The following is a 21,670-nucleotide window of genomic DNA, read 5'->3' as shown; positions in this document are numbered from 1 at the left end:
GCCCAACACATGACGCCCTGGCTTCAACACCCAGCATCACAAGAGGAAATAAAGGAAATAAAAATAAAGAAGACAAAATTTTGAAGCTATAGAAAAGATTTTAAAACCACACTGTTGTCCTACACAAATCCTGTTTAAAGGAATTTTAAGTTACATTTTACTATATCAATGAACACACATGCATTTGCCCAAGCATCCTGGATCTCTGCAATGATGGACTTCTCCCACTGATGGCAAAGCTTATTCCTGTTAAGCCTAGACTGTTCAAGTTTTCTTGTTTTGGGTTTTTTTTTTTTGGGGGGGGGTCTGATTAAGGAATTTGTGAACTCTATCTTTGGTATATCTTTATTGAACTGCACTGTTTTGATTAGTCAAGGTAAATAAGTATGTACTCGAGTAACTTGGCGTGTCCTGAGTGTTGTAGTGTGAGAAGCATCATGGTCTTTCTACACTAATGAAGTGCAAATAAAATGTTGTATTATGAATAAAAAAGAGTTGCTCTTGGGTGGATGGAGAGATGGCTCAGCAGTTAAGAGTACTGGCTGCTTGCTCTTCCAGAAGACCTGAATTCAGTTTCCAGTGATGAAACTGATTCAGGTCGAATGATGGCCCACAACCACCTGTAACTCCAGTTCCAGGGGATCTGATGCCCTTTTTCTGATCTCCATGGGTTCTTCATACATGTGGTGCACATACATCCACACAGGCACGGGGCCAGCCTGGGCTACACAATGGATTCCAGGCAAGCTAAGGCTACATAGTGAAACCCTATCTCCAATTTTTCAAGGCAAGGTCTCACTATGAAGCACTTACTGGCCTGGGACTCACTATGTATATTGGGCTTTCCTCAAACTCACAGAGATCCTCCTGCCTCTGCCTCTCCAGTGCTGGGATTTATTTATTTATTTATTTATTTATTTATTTATTTATTTTTATTTTTTATTTTTTTGAGCTGAGGATAGAACCCAGGGCCTTGCGCTTGCTAGGCGAGCGCTCTACCACTGAGCTAAATCTCCAACCCACCAGTGCTGGGATTTAAGGTGTGCACCACCACTCCCAGTTTTAAAAAAAATTTTTTTATTCTTCTCTCAAATATTGTTTCCCCTCTTCCTCTTTTCCCAGTCCCTCCCCACAACCTTCCATCTCCCCAAATCCATTCTTCTTCCATAAAACACACACACACACACACACACACACACACACACACATACATACACACACACACACACACACACACACACACACATACATACACACACACACACACACACACACACGTATGTATGTATGTATATGTATATTTTAAAGTTGATCTTGAGCTGGATGTGGTGGCACACACCTTTAATCCCAGCACCTGGGAGGCAGAGACAGGCAGATCTCTGAATTTGAGGCTAGCCTGGTCTACAAAAAGAGTTCCAGGACAACCAGGGTTACACAGAGAAACCCTGTCTCGAAAAACCACCACCACCACCACCACACCACACCACCACCATTGTGAGTATAGAAGGCACTCCCAAACACTGTTATGGTGGCCAGGGAACAACTGGCAGCAGTCGGTTCTCTCCTGCCTGTGGGTTCTGGAGACTGAATTCAGGCTGTCAGGACTGGAGACAGGCCCCCTTGACCCTTGAGCAACCTCATTAGCCTACTTGTTACATATTTTATAGAGAGGTCCAAGAGAAGAGTTGGTAGGTTCTAAATACAAAGAAATGATAGCCATTTAAGAAGATGGAAATGGTAACTGACCTGTTTGGTAATTGTCTGCATGTAGTGAATGATCATGCCATCCCACAAATATGTTCAGTTGTTAAATGTTAATTTAAAAAAATGGGCTAGAGGCTGCAGAGATGACTCAGTGGTTAAGAGCACTGGCTGCTCTTCCAGAGGACCTGGGTTCAATTCCCAGCACCCACATGACATCTTACCACTGTCTGTCACTCCAATTCCAGGGGATCTGGCGCCTTCACAGACATACATGCAGGCAAAACACCAATGCACATAAAATAATAATGAACAACTCTTAAAAAAAAAAAAAAAAGGCTTAAGGTATGACAGAGGTTAAGAGCACTGGCTGCTCTTGCACAGGACCCAGGTTTGTTTCCCAGCGTCCACATGGTGGCTCACAACCATCTGTAATTCAGTTTCTGGAGATCCAGCGCCTTCTGCTGGCCTCCTCAGGCATACATGTGGTATACATACATGCAAGTAAAACATTCATACACATAAAATAATGAAAATTAGCCGGGTGTTGGTGGCACACGCCTTTAATCCCAGCACTAATCTCAGTACTCGGGAAGCAGAGCCAGGCAGATCTTTGTGAGTTCTAGGCCAGCCTGGGCTACCAAGTGAGTTCCAGGAAAGGCGCAAAGCTACACAGAGAAACCCTGTCTCGGAAAAAAAAAAAAAAAAGAAAGAAAAAGAAAATTAAAAACATAAATCATAAATAACTTTTAAAGGTACTGTAGGCCCAGAATGTGCATCTCAGTAGCAGAATGTCTGCTTAGCCAAGAACAAGCCTGGGGGTCATTCTGGGCACTTCAGTCATAAACACTACACTGACTTCTGGGAGCTTCCAGGGGAAGAGCAAGAAAAGAGAGATGCAGACGGTTTATTTGTTACATTTTGCTACCTTCAAATAATGACACAAAGAAAATTTGTATATGTATATTCAGTTAGAAGTGTTAGGTGTCTGTGTCTGTGTGTAGTGAGGAGTGACTAAAAAATAAGGAAGAGAGCTGGATGTGGTGGTGTACTCCTTTAATCCCAGTACTTGGGAGGCAGAGGCAGAAGGATCTTTGTGAGTTCGAGGCCAGCCTGGTCTACAGCGCAAGATCCAGGCCATCCAGGGCTACATAGTAAGATCTTGACTAAAAAAAAAGAAGAAAGTATGAGGTCCGGTGGAGGGGCACACTCTCTTAATCCCAGCACTGGGGAGGCAGAGGCAGGCAGCCATGAAGCCCAGCCTGGTCTACAGAGTGAGTTCCAGGACAGCCAGAGCTAAAAAAATAGCAAGACCCTGTCTCAAAGAAAAACATGAATATAAATGATTACTCACATATTAGAAGGATATCATAAATTCTCAAGAAATCACATAAAAGGGAAAAAAGACTTATTTAAAAAAAAATTTTATGGGGTATATGTGCAGAAGCAGGCAGGCCTCTGAGTTTGAGGCTAGCCTGTTCTACATAGTGAGTTTGAGGCCAAAGAGAAACACACAGTGATACACTTTCTCAAAAAAAAAAAAAAAAAAAAAAAATCTGGTTCCAGACTTCCTGGGACAAATTACTTACTCTCCATGCCTCAGTTTCCTGACCTGTAAAACAGATAAATGTGGTAGATAGATTGTGGTTTGGGGTGTTTTGTTTTGTTTGATTGTTAGACAGACGTTTACTCTGTAGCTGAGGCTTGCCCTGTACTCTTGACCTTTCCTGCCTCTGCTTTCTGGATCCTGGGATCACAGGTCTGCCTCACCACTCTCATTCTGTGCTGGATTGTCGTGAGGAGTAAAGGGAAACACTCAAGCAGACGCCTAACAGTGGGAAGGATAACAGACGGGTTAGCGTAAAAATTATTTGTGCATGTGTGCAGGTACCTGAAGAGGCCAGAAGAGCAGGCCTGAATCCCTGAGAGCCAGAGTTACAGGCTGTTGAGAGCTGCCTGACCTAAGTGCTGGGATCTGAACTCTGGTCCTCTGCAAGAGCAACAAACTCTCTAACCACTGAGCCATCTCTCCAGCTCCAAAGGTTAAATGTCAATATTTATTATGTCCGTAGTTTTATATGCTTTTTGTATATGCCAAGAAAATATCTGTATTTGCAAAGAAAATGTTAAATGAGAAGAACAGGCACCAAGAAACAAGGCAGGTTTCTCCTTTCTTGTTGAGCAAATACGAACATTTCCTGGTGCATACCAAATTATCTGAAGGCCCTAAGGGCTTTCCGGGGCTAAGTGCTGGACATACCTCAGCACCATGGAACTGACGTGGATATGTGTGGCCAGGACATAGCTCCCCCACTGAAATGTCCAGCATTTGACTTCAACTCCTTGGTTCTGCCTCCACACCTCTACCCAGGCATGTGGCAGCCAGCCAGGCCTCGATTCCTGGAACTCAGAAGCTGGGAGCACCTGTGGCATGTTACTCATTAGGTGGTAGTGGGGCCTCCCTGGCTTGGTGTGCTGACCACCCGATACCCAAGGCTGCATGCTCGGACTGGGGTTAAGTGCTTCTGGAGTGTGGCCTCCTAAGGAGAAGCAGTCCTTCTTATCATAGGCCTTCTGTGTGGGTCAGCAGGCATGCAGCGACGTGTTATGGAATGTCATTGCCCTGGGCTGTAGCTGCAATGTGGCTCAGCCAGGTATTCCCTGGCCACAGACAGTACGCCTGCCTCTCTGGAGTGCTGTCCTGGGTCACAGTACTCAGAGTGAACTACAATGCTTTTGAGTTCCTGGGAGGCTTTCTTCTCTTAGTCCTGATCCACACAGTGCTGTGACTAGAGAGCTTTCCTTTCCTCCACACCTTTCCATGTGAGGCCATCTCCTCCTGCCCAGCTTCCTTACCCATGCTGAAATCTCCACTTTGCCCTGGCACCATCTATCCACCAGAATCCAGCCTAGCTGTCCATGGTGACCTTTAATTCCAGCACTCAGGAAGCAGAGGCAGACAGATTTGTCTGAATTCGAGGCCAGCCTGGTCTACATAGCAACTTCCAGGCCAACCAAGGCTACACAGTGAGACTCTGTCTCAAAAAACAAAACAACAACAAAATTCAGCTTGTTTCTAAGGCTTCATCTTCCTTGGAGCCTTCTTAATACACCCATCCTGAAGGTTCTAAGTCCCTGGAAATTGGGGGGTCCTTTATACTCACAGGCCTCTCCTGCTAACACAACCTTCTAGAAAAGACAAGCTTTGCCTATATGAACATAAATATATACAATAATGTCTCTTTTCATTTACTTACTGCCCCAGGTATGCTAATTTGGGGTGAAATCATTACACTTTTATGCAAGTCATTTTGGTCTTTTTAGGGTCTTCTTTAATTTCTGTTTTTTTACTTTTTTTGCATGTGTAAAACACAGTCCTGTCTCCTGCCCCCTTCTTGAGGAAACCAGAATTTTGTTGTGTTCTATTTTGTTTGTTTTTGGCACTGGGAACCCAACCCTAGGCCTTGTGTGTACCAGGCAAACACTCTGCCACTGACCATCCCCCATCTCTCTGTCTCTCTCTGTCTCTCTGTGTCTCTTTCTCTGAACAACGATTATTCTCAGGCAGATTTGGAATATAATCCTTCCTCAGCCTCCTTAGTGATGGGATTATAGGAGAGCTCAATGCTTAGCTCTCTTTCTTTCATAAAGTTCTTAATATGTATGTATGTTTGGACAGTGCTGTTTGATTTAATATTTACTTATAAGGAAAAGAAACTATTTTAAGGTTTCTTCTCATTATTTAGATAGTTTTACATTTTTTTTTTTTTTTTTTGAGCTGAGGATTGAACCCAGGGCCTTGCGCTTGCTAGGCAAGTGCTCTACCACTGAGCTAAATCCCCAACCCTACAATTGATTTCATATGGGTCCTGAACAATTATTAAATTTATGTACGTGTGTGTACCTGTGTGAGTTTATGTACATGATGTTCATGCATGTGCCCAAGGAGGCCAGAGGGCATCAGATCCCCCAGTAGCTGGAGTTACAAGAAGTTGTAAACCACCTGATGTAGGTGTGGCATCCAAATTCAAGGCCTCTGCAAGAGCAACAATCTCTCTTAACCGCTAAGCCACAGTGCCATTTGGGAGAATAGTTTAAATAGATTTTTACATTAGGCTTTGAAAGACAATGGTGGAAAAAAAAACAAGGAGGAAAATTGTTTACTCTTTATTATTTATTTATTTTTGTGTTTTGAAACAGGGCTCCTCTATGTAACTCTGGCTGTCCTGGAACTTGCTATGTAGATCAGACTGGCCTCAAACTCACAGAGATCTACCTGCTTCTGCCTCCCAAATCCTGAGGCTAAAGGTATGCACCACTACGCCCAGTATTCTCTTTTAGTAGTAATATGTTTGAATGTCTGTGTGTGCCTTCACGAGTTTATGTACAACATGTGTATGCAGGTGCCTGAGGAGGCCAGAGAGCATTGGGTCCCCTGGAGCTGGAGTTACAGGTGGTTGTGGGTGCTGGGAACTGAACCTAGGTCCTTTGCAAGATCAACAAGTGCTCTGACCACTGAGCCATCTCTCCAGTCCCAAGAAGGCAAATTATTTTAATTTATTCCTTTGATACCTTTTAACTATCCCCATTTTCTGAGTTCTAATAGTTTTTCAACACTCAATTGAGTCTTTTGAGTGGATAATCTCTAGTAGGAGTATAAGGAACCAACATTGCTATTTATGAAGATGTGACTTGGCACCTGTCTTTGGGAACTGGCGTTTTTTCATCACACACTATGGTAGTGAGTCACTTGTGACATTCTGTGCAATTTCAGGTCATTCACATACTGTGTTGAACTGAATGCTACTTCTGTGAATGAGTCCACTCAAATTGATTTATCCATTCTCTTGTCGATGGCACTTGGCTATTCTGACATCTGCTACTGGTGGCGTGGCTGGGAATATGGTCTTGGAGCACAGGCAATGTTTCTGGACTTTAATGCCGGCCAGCTAAGCTTCAGCTTTGTGAGGGAAGGCAGGTGGTTTTTCCTAGTAGCTGTTTGGGCTGGGTTCTGTCTCACAGCATCATGGTCATCCTGTTGTCTTACCTCTTTTCACGGTCTACAGTCTGCTGGGTGTGCTCTTGGTTTCATTTTTTATTCATTTTTAGGGGAGGGGTGTTATTTATTTGTTGCTTGTTGCTGTTTGTTTAGATAGCCTCATTCTGTAACCCAGACTAGCTAGAACTCACCCAGGCCCCGAACTCACTGCAGCCCTGCCTCAGCTCCCGAGTGCAGGGTTTACCGCCAGCCTGACAAACGGGGTAAATTAGCATCTCACAGTGGTCACAGTGGTCTTCGCTTGCATTTCCCCCCTAACTTAAGTGTTTGCTGGACATGTATGGGTTTCCTCTTTTGTAGCTGTCTCTCTGTTGGATTCCTTGATCTTTTCCTGTGTGCAGGGGTGCTGTATAGATTTCTGGGGTGTGTGCTCCCTGCGGGTACACAGCATACATCGCTAGTCTGTGGTTCTCTGTTCACTTTCTCTCAGGTTGTCTCCCTCCACCTTTCTCTTCCCTCCCACAACTGGGCAGAGACATTGCTGCTGGGCGGGAATGTGTGTGTGTGTGTGTGTGTGTGTGTGTGTGTGTGTGTGTGTGTGTGTAAGGGAATGCTGTGCCAGTCAGAATCCCTATTACCCTGAGGACCCTCGCTGCTCCCTTGTCTCCCAGGGGGTGAAGGCAGCCTGGTTTGGGGAGCCCCTGTGGGCTTGGGCTGGGCAGGGTGGCAGGGAGGGTCCCTGCTAGGGGGTGATCACTTCCGCCGCCCAGCTGGGGGCCGGCGCTCTCCGCTCCGCTGGGCTGCAGGGCCGCGGCTCCGACTCCCCAGGGCCCTGGGGTCGGGCGCTCGGAGTGGGGGGGGGGGGCGGAAGCTGCCGGAGGAGATAAGGCCCGGGTCGGTCCTGCGGCCAGACGGTGCGGGGACGCAGCTGGTCCCACCCCCGCACCCTTTACCACGCGGGGAGGAGCCTCGGTGGGGTGAAGGAGACCCCACCTGCCCCAGAGCCCGACCCACCCAAGGGAGCAGTGGGGGATGGGGCGCCCTGCTCCCTCCCCTCTGGACCAGTGACAAGTGACTGAGGCTGCCCCACCTCGCCTCGGCTGTCTCAGCTGGGAAGCACAGGAGCTCACTTCCCCCACAGCGCTGTGGGATGAAGAGGCCGATTTGGGGCTGGACTTAATTTGGGGGCTTGATGCACCCCGAAGCCCTCACTGGCCTCGCCACACCTTCCTGACTGTCAGGCTTCATTGGTCCCCAATGTATGGAGGGGAAAGGGGGTTTACCAAACTCACAGCCAGCAAGCAGATTTAGGCTTTGTGGAGCCTCAAGTTTTTACAATTTTGGGTGGAGTCTAAGGAAAAGATTACAAAACCATAAATGCAGAATGCAGACTCTCTTCCCAGGGCTAAAAAGGGGGTACACACTGGGAAAGGTCAAGTCCAGTTTCCTTAGGCAGCACCTCCCTGAAATGCCTAGCGGAGGAGGGCTTATATGACTCTCCTCAGAGCTTCAGAGACCACCACCAACACAGGCAACTGGGTAAGGAGGAGCAAGGGCACGCAGCAGGGCTGACAGGCAGGGGGCATTGCTGCAGCTGCACCCAACGCCTGGGATGCCCATACTGGGGACCCTAAGCCCAGCGATTATCAAGAGCAGCAGGGTATCTGAAGCCCTGCAGGTCCACCGTGTCACTCAGGGTCCCCAGCCCTGAAGGGCAGGTGGGAACAATTCCAAGGAGAGAAGGAAGGCCCTTTGTGGTTCCTCTGTGAAATCAACCAAACTGGAGTCGTACAGGAAGAAGGACCTTCCATGGCCCAGGGTGGCAGAGGGATGACGGGGAAGAGCTTTCCCTGCCTCCTCTGGGTGCAATGGGAGTGATGGTAACCAGCTGGATGGCTGTTCTGAACCTGAGAGAGTGTGCAGGAAGGAGGGCTTTTTGTTGGGTGCTAATGAAGTCAGGTTCTCTTCCACAACATTTTCAGGCCAGATTAGGCACTCTCCTTCTCTGCCACCCTTCTGTAGGGTCAAGTCACTTCCTTGGGGACTGCTCTCAGCCACAGAAGTGAGGCCAGGGATGGTGGCACACTCCTTGAATCCCAGCACTGAGCAGATCTCTCGAAGTTTGAGGCCAGCCTGGTTTCCATAGTGAATTAAAGGCCAGCCAGGGCTATATAGACAGATCCCATCTCAAAAATAAATACACAGGAGCTCTTGCAGGGAACCTGGATTCTGTTCCCAGCACCCACATGGCAGTGTACAACAGCATGTAAATACAGTTCCAGGGGATCCAATTTCCTTCCTTCACCTTCCAAGGCATCAAGCATGCATGTGGTACACAAACATACGTGCAGACATAATATCCATACACATAAAATAAAATAAAATAAAATAAAATAAAACAAACCAAAAAAGCCTACAAATGTTTGGTACCAGTGCCTGGGGTCCAGGTATTAGGAATATGCCTTCCTCAGCCTGTTATCTTATATAAGGGTAGCAGTTCTTAATCTGTGGGTCGTGACCCCTTTGTGGGTCAAATGATCCTTTCACAGGGATTGCCTTGACCTTCAGAAAACACAGATATTTACATTACAATTCATGATAGCAACAAAATTGCAGCTATGAAGTAGCAATGAAATAGTTTTATGGTTGAGGGTCCCCACAACATGAGGAACTGTATCGAAGAGTTGCAGCGTTGGAAAGGTTGAGAACCACAGTCTAGAATTAGATGCTACTGTTTCTCTGGTGCAAGTCCAAGGTGGGGAGGTCAAAGGGACCTCTGAATCAAGGAGGCTGCTCCATACCTCCACATTCTGGTTCTGTTTGTTTGTTTTTTGAAACAGTTTCTCTGTGTAGCCCTGACTGTCTTGGAACTTGGTCTGTAGACCAGGCTGGACTCGAACTCAGATATCTGCCTGCCTCAGCCTCCTGGGTGCTGGAATTAAAGGTGTGCACTACCATGCCTGGCCTCATATTCTGTTTATAATATTCAAATTATTATTATTACATTTTGTGTGTGTGTGTGTGTGTGTGTGTGTGTGTGTGTGTGTGTGCTTGCACAAGAACATACCACGACACACACATGGTAGAGAAAGGACAATTTACAGAGTCAGTTTTCTCACTCCACCATGGGAGTCCTGGGAGTCAGTCCTGGGGACTGACCTCAGGTTGTCAGGATTGGTGGCAAGCGCCTTTACCAAATAAACCATCTTGCTTTTTTTTTTTTTTTTTTAATCTCACATATCCCAAGCTGCTCTTGAACTTGCTTTGCAGTTTAAGATGATCTTGAATTTCTGATTTTCCTGTCTCCCCCTCCAAAGTGCTGGGATTACATGCATATATCACTATGTTCAATTCTCATTCTAGATTTTGAATCTCTGTTCTTTCTCCAACTCTAGCATCTTCCAGGCAGGATCAGAAGAAGCAGGAGAATCTTAGGATGTCACCAAAGCAGAGAGCTGGGATGAGATGGCCACTGGCCTGAGGAAGGTGGAGTTCAGGGCTCCGAGTTATCGTCTAAACAAAACGATCTCTCTGTCCATTGTTTGCACAAGATTTATCCTGGGCTAGTGGGCTCAAGGACTCAGCTGGCTCCCTTTTGCCATGTAGGTCACCTGGTTTCAGTCACGCCTTTGCTCTGGGCCTCAGCTTTCCTACAACTGTAAGGACTAAAGATACTAGTGTGCAAATGGACTACTGAATGCCACAGGTCATCTAAAACAGACATGGTGGGCAAGAAGTGCCAGAAGAAATGGAGAGTCCCCCCACAGTAGAACCTGAGGCCTCCGAGGTCTCTGTTCCCAAGGAGGAGCCCCTAGGTTGAGGGCTGAGAAGCCCAGTTATGGCATTCTCCCAGACTAGGAAAGGTCAGAGCCAGGCCAGGGGCCCTGGAGGGCTCAGAGAAGAATGGGGAGCCAAGGTTCTCACCTAAGTCAGTCAGGTGTGGGGGGAGGAAGTGGGGATTTCTGGGAGGAGGCAGGAAGAGACTGTGGTATAATACTGGCCGCAGGATGGCCAGAGGCCCCATTCCAAACCCTGTTTGTCCCTTTTTGCAAACTTTTGAAGTAAGCATATTCCTCCTTTTTGAAATTTGGAACCTGAGGCTCACGGAGGGGAATTCACTTATCAAGGCTCAAACACAGCACATGCTTCAGGGTCGGTCTGGCTCTGCAGCCTGCCCTCCATCAGGGGTCACTGCCTGACAAGGCTGCTAGCGAAATGGTGTGGTCTTGTTCCAGTGCTCACGAAACGGAGGCGCCAAAGGGTGTCAGTGTCTGTCGCTGTCTCCCAGGAGCTCCAGGCTGGCAGCTGTCTAGATGTCACCGCGACACTGGGGCCTGAGAAGTGGCTCATAGTGAGATCGAGAACTGGAGGAGGCATGAGTTCGCCACATCATAAAGCCTTCAACAGAGGAGGCTGGCGTCCCCTTGTCTGTACCCCAACAGCAGAGGTGGAGCAGAAGGAGCCACCAAAACTAGAAAAAATTATGAAATACCTCATTTTACAACTCCATACAAGTTTTTATGCTTTTTTGGGGGGGGTTTCAAGATAAGGTTTTTCTTTGTAGCCCTGGCTGTTCTGGAATTCACTCTGTAGACCAGGTTGGCCTGGAATTTAGAGATCCTCCTGCCTCTGCCTCCTCAGTACTGGGATTAAAGGCGTGCGCCACCACTGCCTGCTTTCACCCTTCTTAACATGGAAGGGGCCCCTCTTTTATGAAAAGAACACCCTCTTTCAGCCTTTTCCCTAAGGGTCAGTTCAGGGAGACACACATGGCTGTATGCTATGGCTGTGCACGTTCTGTTCTGTATCTGAACCTCGGATCCCTGGCAGTTGGGGTTGGGAGAACAGCAAGGACAAGACAAGGGAAAGGCCTGGCCTGTTGTCCCAGAACAGGGCCAGCTCTGCCTTAGCCATCTCCTCCCCCAGACATGGTCCATTCCGCCCCAGGAATCTCGCTCAGTTCTCAGGCGCTCCACCCTCACTTTGTCTTATAAGGTCTGCCATCCATCTTCACGACCTTTTGCTCTGCACTCTGACATCCCCACTCCAGGACCGGAGCACAGACTGGGGATTTCTGTGCCTTTTAGGAGGACATTTGGACCCGAGTTTCCTGGTCAGGGGTGCCTAGTCCCAGAGAGCAGTGAGGAGGGTTGGTGGGTCGATACCTGGGGAGGAGGCTCTGGGCAGGTGAGGAACCTTGGTTTCAGAAGAGCCGGCTGGAGAAAGCGGGAGGAAGGAGAGAGGCTCTGGGGTGCCTCGTACTGCTGCCTGGCAGGTCCCCGTGCCCAGGCTAGGGAAGTTTGTTATTTCTCTTGCTCCGACTTCCCCCTTTGATTTATTATAGCCATGAAATGCTCTGCTCTCTTCTCTTTTCCTTACTGTCCCCCGGGGTTGGAGGAACACAGGCCTCCCCAGGCCCCGGCCTCAGCCTTACTGGACTACCATCTCTTTCCAAGGGCAGGGCATGGGGACCAGGAATGAGAGGTGAGTCGGGCAGGCAGGGTAGGATGGGAGGGGCCCTGGTCTCCCAAAGGCAGGCCACCCTAAGGTGGGCAAAGTATTGTCTGGGTGAAACGGGTGTGGATCCAACAGTAACAGGCTTCCTGGTAGGGTGGTAGGGTGGTAGACTCAAGGACTAACCGTCTTGGTCAGGGTCTGAAGGCCAGGCGTCTCCAAGTGGTAAATACCATAACTGTGACCCCTGACCCCATGTTCTGATTTAAGGGCAGCCACAGTAGGCCTGGCTCAGACCAGTTTGTGTCCTGGGCTGAGAACCTTGAAGAAAAGTGACCTGAGTTCTGAGGGCCCAGAAAACTCTAGGCTCCTCCAGGTCACAGTGGGACATCACCCTAAGCCCTGCCCATGCAAGCCAGGGTCCATGTCTGCTCCTCCACAGGCCTGGTGGTAGGAGCGTTTCTCCCAGCCCCTGTGTGGTGCCTGTGGTAATAGGGCTGTTGGCGTTTTGCAATGGGCAGGGGGTGGGGAGGCAGTGCACACATGCTTCCTGTGGTGACCGGGGCGCTTCCTGTTTTCTCAGGCACCGGCCTTGCTGCTGCCGATGTGGAAACAGGGGCAGCTGCAGCCAGGGCGGCTCCAGGCTGGGCACACTGACCCTGCCCAGAAGGGACTGAGGGGCCTATCACCCTCAAACTGAAGATCTGGGCAGTGGGTGGCCATGAGTCTCCTCCTACCCACACTGATTCCTAGTCTTGACTTGCCCAACATCTTCTGTCAAGAGGGAAAGGTCAGGCATGCCACGGTTCTGGACAAGCCGGTCAGCACCTGGGGGTGACAGTGCTAGGCTGGGGGTGAGTGAGGGCACAGGGTTCTGTCTTACGCCCTCTAAGTGCCACTATCAGCCTCTTCCAAGAGTCAGCCCTTGGATTCTGGTTTTGGGTAGTGTCATGGCAGCTACCATGTAAAAATCCCTAGCCCACATTGGCCCTAGTTCCAACATCCACTGAGCTTCACATGCCAAGAGCCACAGCTTTGGGGACAGCCGTGGCCTGAGCCCCCCAGAGGTGGGACTTGGCATAGACCTTGGCAGAAAGAGAACCTGCAAAGACAGGAAGAGAGACTGGCGGGACCCACCAGGACCGAGTTTGACAATCCTGGTGTTAATGAGACAGAGGGACAATAGTGTGTATCTAGTTGATCCAGAAGGACACTTATCCCTGCAGACATGGGGAGAGGGTTTGACACCCCTCACATCCTTCCTTAGAAGATTTTTGGTCGTTTGCAGGGTTCCCATCTCCCAAGGGGGTGGAGGCCCATGTGATGTGACCCAGGAGCTTTGGAAGAGACCCGTTCCTGTCCCTAGCTGTCAGCCTGCTTGCCAGAGTCAGATGGGGGTGTTGCCATTAGGGGCAGGCCTTGAGGTTGACATTGCCTCTTCCCGAAGCTGTTTGTTTTGCTCATGAGCTGGTATTTCGAGAACAGGTGGGGATGACTCTGCTTGGTGTGGGGCTTGCAGAGAGCAAGAAGGCTTCCAGAAGGCTGAGGCCCAAGCCCCCGGACACTGACCAGTTCATGGGCTAAGTTAGCTAGCCACCCTGTTGGTCTAGGATGTTTTGAGATGTGTACCCACAGGAAACTCCCCTCTAATCCCAAGATCACAACAGAGACCAGTCCCAGTTAAAAGGAACTTTGAAGTCCCCTGACTCTGAGGCTCTGGCTAAGAGGCCGGTCGGACCATCCTGGCCTTCACAGATCCATGCTCTGGGCCTGTCTGAGTGCTGAGTTGGCTACACAGCAGCTGCCCTGGCCACGGAGGCCCAGTTATAAATAAGCGCCATCTGGCCAGGTCATCAAGTTCTTCAGCTCCTCCGGTCCAGCTGCATTACCTCAGAGACCACAGGTCGGACTGCCCAGAGCTAGGCCCACCAGAATCCACCCACTCAGACCAAAGGCTGCCTGTGATCCTCGAATCTCAGGCTTAAGCATCTGCAAGGCCCCTCAGGCCCAAGCCTCACTGGACACAGGTCATAGAGGGACAGGGCACATTCCTCCTGGCCAGAGCCAGAGCCGGGAGCTATTTACGAACCGAAACCGGGAGAAGTGAAGTGCCTGTGGCCAGAATGGCTCCAGGCCCCAGCCCCCACTCCCGCTCCATCCCCACTGGCCCAGCCCCCTCTCCCCATGGCTTCCTCTTTCCTTCCCCGCACAGCTCCCCAACCTCCCACTGCCTGGTCAGCTCTAGGTTCCCTGCAAGCATCTCACAGTGACCTCTAACCCCCAGTCCTGGGGGTCCCCTTATTTTCATCCCAGGACCCCAACAATCAGAGCTCTTGGAGCTGTTCCTCCCCACCAGCACCAGCCCACCCTGGCCTGCACAAACACATTCCCACAGTTCTCAGTTCCCTTTCACGCTTGGAAAAGGTCCAACCTCAATGGCCGCCACCGTGTTCTGGCCTCCACCCAAGGGCGGCTTCTCTGGCCATTCTTAACCTTCACAGTGGACATGTGGGGTCAAGAGATTTAGCGGATTTGGATGGTACTGGAGTCCCTGGAGCCCTTGTAACGTTTCTCGGCAGGAAGCCCTGGCCATCACACAATGAAGTTGGATTTCAGGCCAGGCTTGTGAGGGTCGCAAGCGTTTGTGGGGTCCAGACTTGAGCTGAACCCAGCATTGCTTAGGAACTAGTAGGCAGGTTGGTACTTCAGAAGGCTCAAAAGACAAGCAACTGGCAACACAGAACCATTCCTTGGAGGCTGAGAGTGCCGCTCAGTAGGTAGTGTGCTTGCCCAGCACAAAGCCCTGAGCTTCGTGCCCAGCATCATAGAAACTGATGTGGAGGCAGACACTTGTTATTCCAGCACTCAGGAGGTACAAGAGGATCCTGGGTTCAAAGTCATCCTCCAATAAATACCAAGGTCAAGCTCTGAACTACATGAGACCCTGCCTCAAAAACAAATAATAAGAAAAACCCTTACTGAGGGTAGACAGCCTCCCCACATTGGCACAGAGGCTTAGAGTCCATAATCATCTGTCTGTCTTGGAAACAAAACAGTCTCCTTATCCATCATAAAGTGGGAACAGAGGCTCTAAGAGGAAACTATGCAACCAGCACACTGCTGGAAAGCGTCAGGATAGGGGTCTACATCCCGCCTCGGCCCTGCCTGGCCCTGCCTGGCCCTCTCACTCCTCAGTCTCTCTCCTGACAGGATGGACATATCCCAGCTGTGGCAAGGACAGAGGCAGAGAGGACCCAAGGAGGAAGCAAGCCTTAGACCCCGGAGCCACCTCACCTTGCCTGGCTGCGTTACTCATGCCCAGTAGCCCGGGCCTTGGCCTGCCCAATCCTTTTCTCTCACCGCGGCCTGGCTGAGGGGAGGCACTAGCTCACACTCGGTTCGTTTCACAGTCTGCTGGCTGAGTCCTACCTGGCTTCTCTGGGCCTCAGATTCCAGTCCTCTGAATCCTCACAGTTAGTTAGTATGCCATGCTACCCCCATGACAGGTACCCCGTGTCTCTGTAGCTGAGACTCATCCTTTGATTAACATTGAATTACAGGTTTGTAGTCCAGTGAGGAAGGCAGATAGATGAGCGACAGAATCCCAAGACCTTCAAGAGAAGGTGGTGGGAGGAAGAGAGGAGCAATGTGTGTTTTCTGGGATGGGGGGAGGGGGTACGGGAGAGGGACCTCTTGGGATGGCCCATGTCTGACAGGAAAGGAAGGCAGATGGGCTATCCATGCTGAGTCACACCCCCATGCCTCGGCTTCAGTGGTTCCCATGGCCTGGGTGCCTTCCTTTGCTTTTGACTTTGCTGAACTCCTACCTACCTACCAAGGCCCTCGGACCAGACCAGAGCATGACCAGGCCTGGCCTGGCACCTCCTCACCTCCCTCCTCCTTCCCAGAGCCTGAACAGAACCAGAGGCCAGGTCTCCTTGTTCATAAGACACTTGTCAGCCCCACCCGGGCAGGCGTCTGCTCCCAGGCTCCAGCCCCCTTTGTCCTCTGCTCCGCAAAGCATCATTTCCCTTTTCTGGGTGACCACATGCCATGCACAGGGAATTTCCATCGCAGCCTGCGGAGTGTCTGATTCACTCAGGCCCCTCACAAAATTAACTCCTTCCAGGCCCAACATACTGGGCTCTCTCCCACCGAAGTGGGGAGGCCTGGGAACTGTGTGAAAGCCTGAGGTGAGCCCATCGCTTATCTATAAAGTAGAAGTAACTCCTGCCCGTAGTCTTACTGAAAAGACGAGTGTGCTGGGCCTACAGTGGGAGCCTGTCATTCTCCGCTTTCCTTCTTTCTAAAAAGCCCACTCATCCAATCACAGGGTCCCTGCTCCAGACCAGGCCTTCTGGGTAAGCGTTCTGTTTCTGAGAGCAGACAGCTCAGAGACACTGCCTTTGGCTTGGGAACTTGTCCAACAGCAGAGAGAGGCCATCTCCCAGCTCTCCTCTTCCAACTCTCTGGCTCCTTTTCCCAGGACCTCTAAGGACTAAGGGCTAAGCAAGATGCTGAGCTCTGGAGACGGGACTAAGTCTTCTTCCCCAGATTGGGATGCCTGGCACAAATGTCTTACACAGCCGATGTGCCTACAACCTCAATTCCCTTTGAGAAATCCCCGCCTCCATACCCAGCAGTATCTTCTGTTATTGCCCACATCTGGAGATGAGGAGCCCAAGGTCCCTAGAAGTGGGTTCTTTGCTCTCAGCCGTGAGAGCATGTGTGACAGGGATGGGAGTCACATGGAGTGCTTCAGAGCTGTGGGCCTGTTCTCCGCAGGCCTAAGGAAGCGTTTGCAGAGGCCAGTGGAGAACCATGCACTCTGCGCACTTGGAAACAAGGCTGGGAAGTGGTTCTTGTTGACGCCTTTCTTTAGATCTGAGCCTGAGCTCTGGAGGGGGAAGGAACCCGACAGAGGGGCACAGAGCCAATCCATGGGGGCAAAGGTCCAGAGGAGCTTAGAAAGGGATGGTAGAGGGGGGCTCCATCGAGCAGTGGGGAAGCAGCTCCTGTCCTTGGTGAGCAAGCAGGGGGTGTGGTGCTACCCGTGGTGAGCAGACGGAAGTCTCTGTGGGTGGTGGTGGGTTTGAGGTACCCAAGGCTGAGTGATGTGGTCAGGAGGTGAGCTCCGCATCTGCAGGCCTGGTCAGCAGGAGACCGGGTAGACTAAGAGTCAGAGGCATGTGGGCTGATCTGGTGCTGGACACGGGGGACCAGGGACTGGAGAAGAACAGGAGAGGAAACTAAGGATTGGGAGAGACAGGGCAAACTGAGAAAGGGCAGCCTGGAGGAGCTGAGCTCTGCAGAGATAGTGTCGTCCTTTAGGGTGTGGAAGGGGTGAGTCTGTGAGTGAAGCCTGTGGGAGATTGAGAAAGAGGTTCTGGGAATGTTGAGTAGTGTCTTCTGGCTGGCATGGGGGTGGGGTTAGCTAGATTCCCAGGACAGGAGGCTCCTCACAGGTCTCCAAGGTGTGGGCTTCAGCTCTGGACAGGCAAGAGCTAAGGAAGACTTTCAGGTGTAGCGAGAGACAGAGGAACTCTAGAGCTGGGATAACTACAGAAGCCCAGGCCTCCGGGCACTCAGAGCTGCAAGCACCTCTGGCCCTACTCACCAGCCATGCGTGTGCCTGTTGCACAACCCTAACTCCTCTGGCCTTGTTTCTTTTACCTGCAAAATAGCACTGAGAAGGCCCGCCTCATAGAACCACAGGAAGGCAGGATGAGTTAACACTGGCATACAGTAGGCACTCAATAAATGCCGGCTGCTCACAGCACTTAAAATCACTTGCTGGAGGCTTTTTCTCCTGCCTTTTCTGTGCTGGGTTGACTGAGTAACTCTGCAAGATGTAGCTCACTGCATAGCCTCTGTTCTTGATACCAGAGGATGAGAATGGGAGCAACTTCAGATGTTGATGAGTGATACTGTACCTGCCACTCTGCCCTGCAATCAGAATCAAGGCCCCACTCCAGCTCTCAGCTTTATATGACCTCCCCTCTGACCACAGGTTCTACTCTCCAGGCTGCTCTGCTGATCCCAGGTTTGGCAGCCTTGAGGTGTTGACCCTGGATGGCTCCGCTGCTTGGAACACTTCTCCCAGGAACCCAGTGGGTCCATTCCTCCATCCAAGGCTTGCTCAGCTCTGCCCATCTGCCCTGCTTGTCCTGTTTAATACCTCAGACTTCCAGCATTTGAGCCCCCTTCCCAGCTGCATGCTCTCTGCGTAGGAAGGCTTATTTGCTTCTCACACAGCCACCCATCTACGGTGTTTATCCTCTCTACCCTTGTCATGAGGGCAAAAAAAAAAAAAAAAAAAAAAAAAAGATTCCTGCCTCTTCTGGTCACCTGGCACCTAGAGAACCCAAGGAGATACTTGTTGACTCTCTGAATTTTTTCAAGAGCTGACCCAGTGTTGTGACCAAAGTTTGGAGAGCTCTGTGGGGCCCAGGCGACACAGGCTGGGGCCCCAGGAGCGTCTCCCAGTGTCTCAACCATGAGAGGAAGTTGCAAGACAGCCATTTCAATACAAGGCCTCAGCTCTTTTTGGTCAGTTTTCCCAGCCCTTGGTGATGAGGCCTGAGTTTTCACACACATCTGGTCACAGGTCCTGGGGATCTGTGGGTAGGAAGGTGGGAAGGGGAATTCCCTCACTTTTCAGGCCTTTGGGCTGAGGTGAAGGGCCTGGGAGGTTGGGGTCGTGCAGTCGGGTTTCCTGTAGGTGGCCTACTCTGTATTGCCTTAGCACACTGCCCACCCCCATCAGCCACCAGCTCAGAGCGGGCAAAGGCATACACAGCCGCCAGGCCTGCCCAATCTCCCTGTCACCCTGCAGGCCACCCCCTCTTGTCCAGGGTTGGGGAAACGGCACTGTCAGGTGCTGCTAACAGGATGATAACTAGGTACAATTTAGTTAAGGGAAATGGAGCAGTATCTGTCTATTATCTCTCTCAGAATTAAAAACGCATTGCCCTTTGACCTCGTAATTCAACTTTTAGGCCTTTTGCTAGACATAGCCCTGCATGTGTACAAACTATGGTATTTTATCAGCTGCAGCCCTGGTTAGAACAGCGAAACACTGTGCTGAGCACAGCCACGCGAGCCTGTGACTGTGGTATTCGGGAAGCAGGACCAGAAGACCTGTGAGTTCAAGGCCAGAAAAAAAAAGAAAGAATAAAAGACTAAATAACCGAAATTAGTAAGGACCTGGCTACAGAAACTGTGACCATAAGACACCAATGCAATGGGGGCCACAGCAACAGGCACCAACACCAGAAGTTTCTGCAAGTTTCCTGTAAAAATTAAAATCTGTTATGAAAATAAATAGAGTAAAGAGCCAGTCTGGGTTACATACTGAGTTCCAGGCTAACCAGATCTGTGTGGTCTCAATAAACACACAAGTAAACAAAATTGACTTTTAGAGATGTTTATAAGGAAGAGCAGACAGGACAGGGCTGTAACTCAGGGCGAGCACTTGCCGGGTATGAGTGAGGTCTTGACTGTAAGGCCCGGTACCACAGAGAAGAAGGTGCTGGGTCTGGTGGTACAGGTAATTCAAGGTCTGCCTGGGCAATTTAGTGACACTTTGTTTCATATTAAAATGTCATAGGAGGCCGGGCGGTGGTGGCACACAACTTTAATCCCAGCACTTGGGAGGCAGAGCCAGGCAGATCTAGGCCAGTCTGGTCTACGGAGTGAGATCCAGGACAGGCACCAAAACTACACAGAGAAACCCTGTCTCGAAACAAAAACAAAACAATGAAAACAAACAAACAAACAAACAAACAAAAACCAAAAACAAAACACAACAACAACAACAACAAAATTGTCAAAGGAGGGCTGGGGGATATAGCTCAGAGACAGAACACTTGCCTAGCACACATGAGGCCCTGGATTCAACCTCAGTACTGAAAAAAAAACATAAAAGAAGAAAAAGGAAATAATGAAAGGTAGGATAGAGTTCCTTCTAGAAGGAACTGGCAGTGAGGCACTTGGGGAATGCTTGAGTGTGGGCTCATCTTGCCTGTCTAACAGTGCTCCCTTCCCAGCCCTGATGTTTTATGTCTTGACCTGGGTAATGATTTCACAGGTGTTAGCTTTATAATTATCTTTAATTTTGCATAAACAGCTTATGTACTCTGTTTTATGAATGGTGTCCCCTAGTCTGCAGACACACAGCTGGATGTGGTGACATTTGTAGCCTTGCTACTTGGTTTTGCTTTGTTTTTCAGTACCTGGGGATCAAATTCATGGCCTTGTGTATAACAAAATGAACTTTAAGTCTGTATCAAGCCTAGCAAGGCAAGCACTTTAACACTGAAGTGCACCTTGCCACTTACGAGACTGGGGGTCACTTGAGCCCAGGACTTTGTGACTAACATAACCAGACACTATCTCAATAAAATAAATAAGTTTCAAAATTTTACATAAATTGAGTGTTTGTGCATCATGGCATTGGGGTGGGGGCGTGCACACGTGCCATGCACATGTGTGGAGGTGAGAGGACATGTGTGGGTGTGGGAGTTGGTCCTCTCCTTCTACCACGTGGGACCCAGGGATCAAAATTATGTTGTCAAGCTTGCTGGAAAGTGCCTTTACCACTGAGCCATCTCACTTGCCCTAGTTTTTTTTTTAAAGCAAACTACATTTTCCCCCTCTGGTATTGCCAGGTTACATCCTGGTAAAGTAATCATAAGTTGGAAATGCTTAGTGTTAAAAATGCATTTAATAGGGCCAGTAAAATGGCTCATCAGGGAAGGGCACCAGCTGCTTAAACCTGACAACCTGAGCTCAGTCCTGGGAACCCACATGGTGGAAGAGAATGGACTCCACAAAGTTGTCATCTGACCTCCACACTTGGGCTGTGACACACATACATGTCTCCATGATATACAAAGACACACACAGTATGCTTTAATAAAAAAAAAAAATGCATGTATGCCAGACAATGGTAACACAGGCCTTTAATCCCAGCACTTGGAGGCAGAGGCAGGAGGATCTCTTGAGTTTGAAGCTAGCCTGGTCTACAGAGCAACTTCCAGGATAGCCAAGGCTACATAGAGAAACCCTGTCTCAAAAAAGAAATGCATTATAAAGAGCTGGAGAGTTAACGGTTAAGAGTGTGTATTGCTTTTGCAGTGGGCCAAAGTTCAGTTCCCAGCACCCACATCACCTGTAACTCCAGCTCTAGAGCAGTGGTTCTCAACCTGTGGGTCTTGACCCCTTTGGGGTCACATAGCAGATATCCTGAATATTAGATTTTTACATTCCAATTCGCAACAGTAGCAAAATTATAGTGATAAGGTAGAAACAAAAAAATTGTATGGTTGGGGGGTCACCACACCATGAAGAATTATGTTGAAGGTCACAGCATTGGGAAGGTTGAGAACCACTTTGCTAAAGGATCCAAAATCCTCTTCTGAAGTCTGAGGACGCCAGCACTCAGGTGCACATTACTACCCCATATATACACACACAATTCAAAATAATACAAATAAATCGTTTAAAAAACTGCAC

Source organism: Onychomys torridus, chromosome 4 (genome assembly GCF_903995425.1).
Source record: "Onychomys torridus chromosome 4, mOncTor1.1, whole genome shotgun sequence".
Classification (NCBI taxonomy): domain Eukaryota; kingdom Metazoa; phylum Chordata; class Mammalia; order Rodentia; family Cricetidae; genus Onychomys; species Onychomys torridus.
This window is presented reverse-complemented; position numbering follows the sequence as displayed.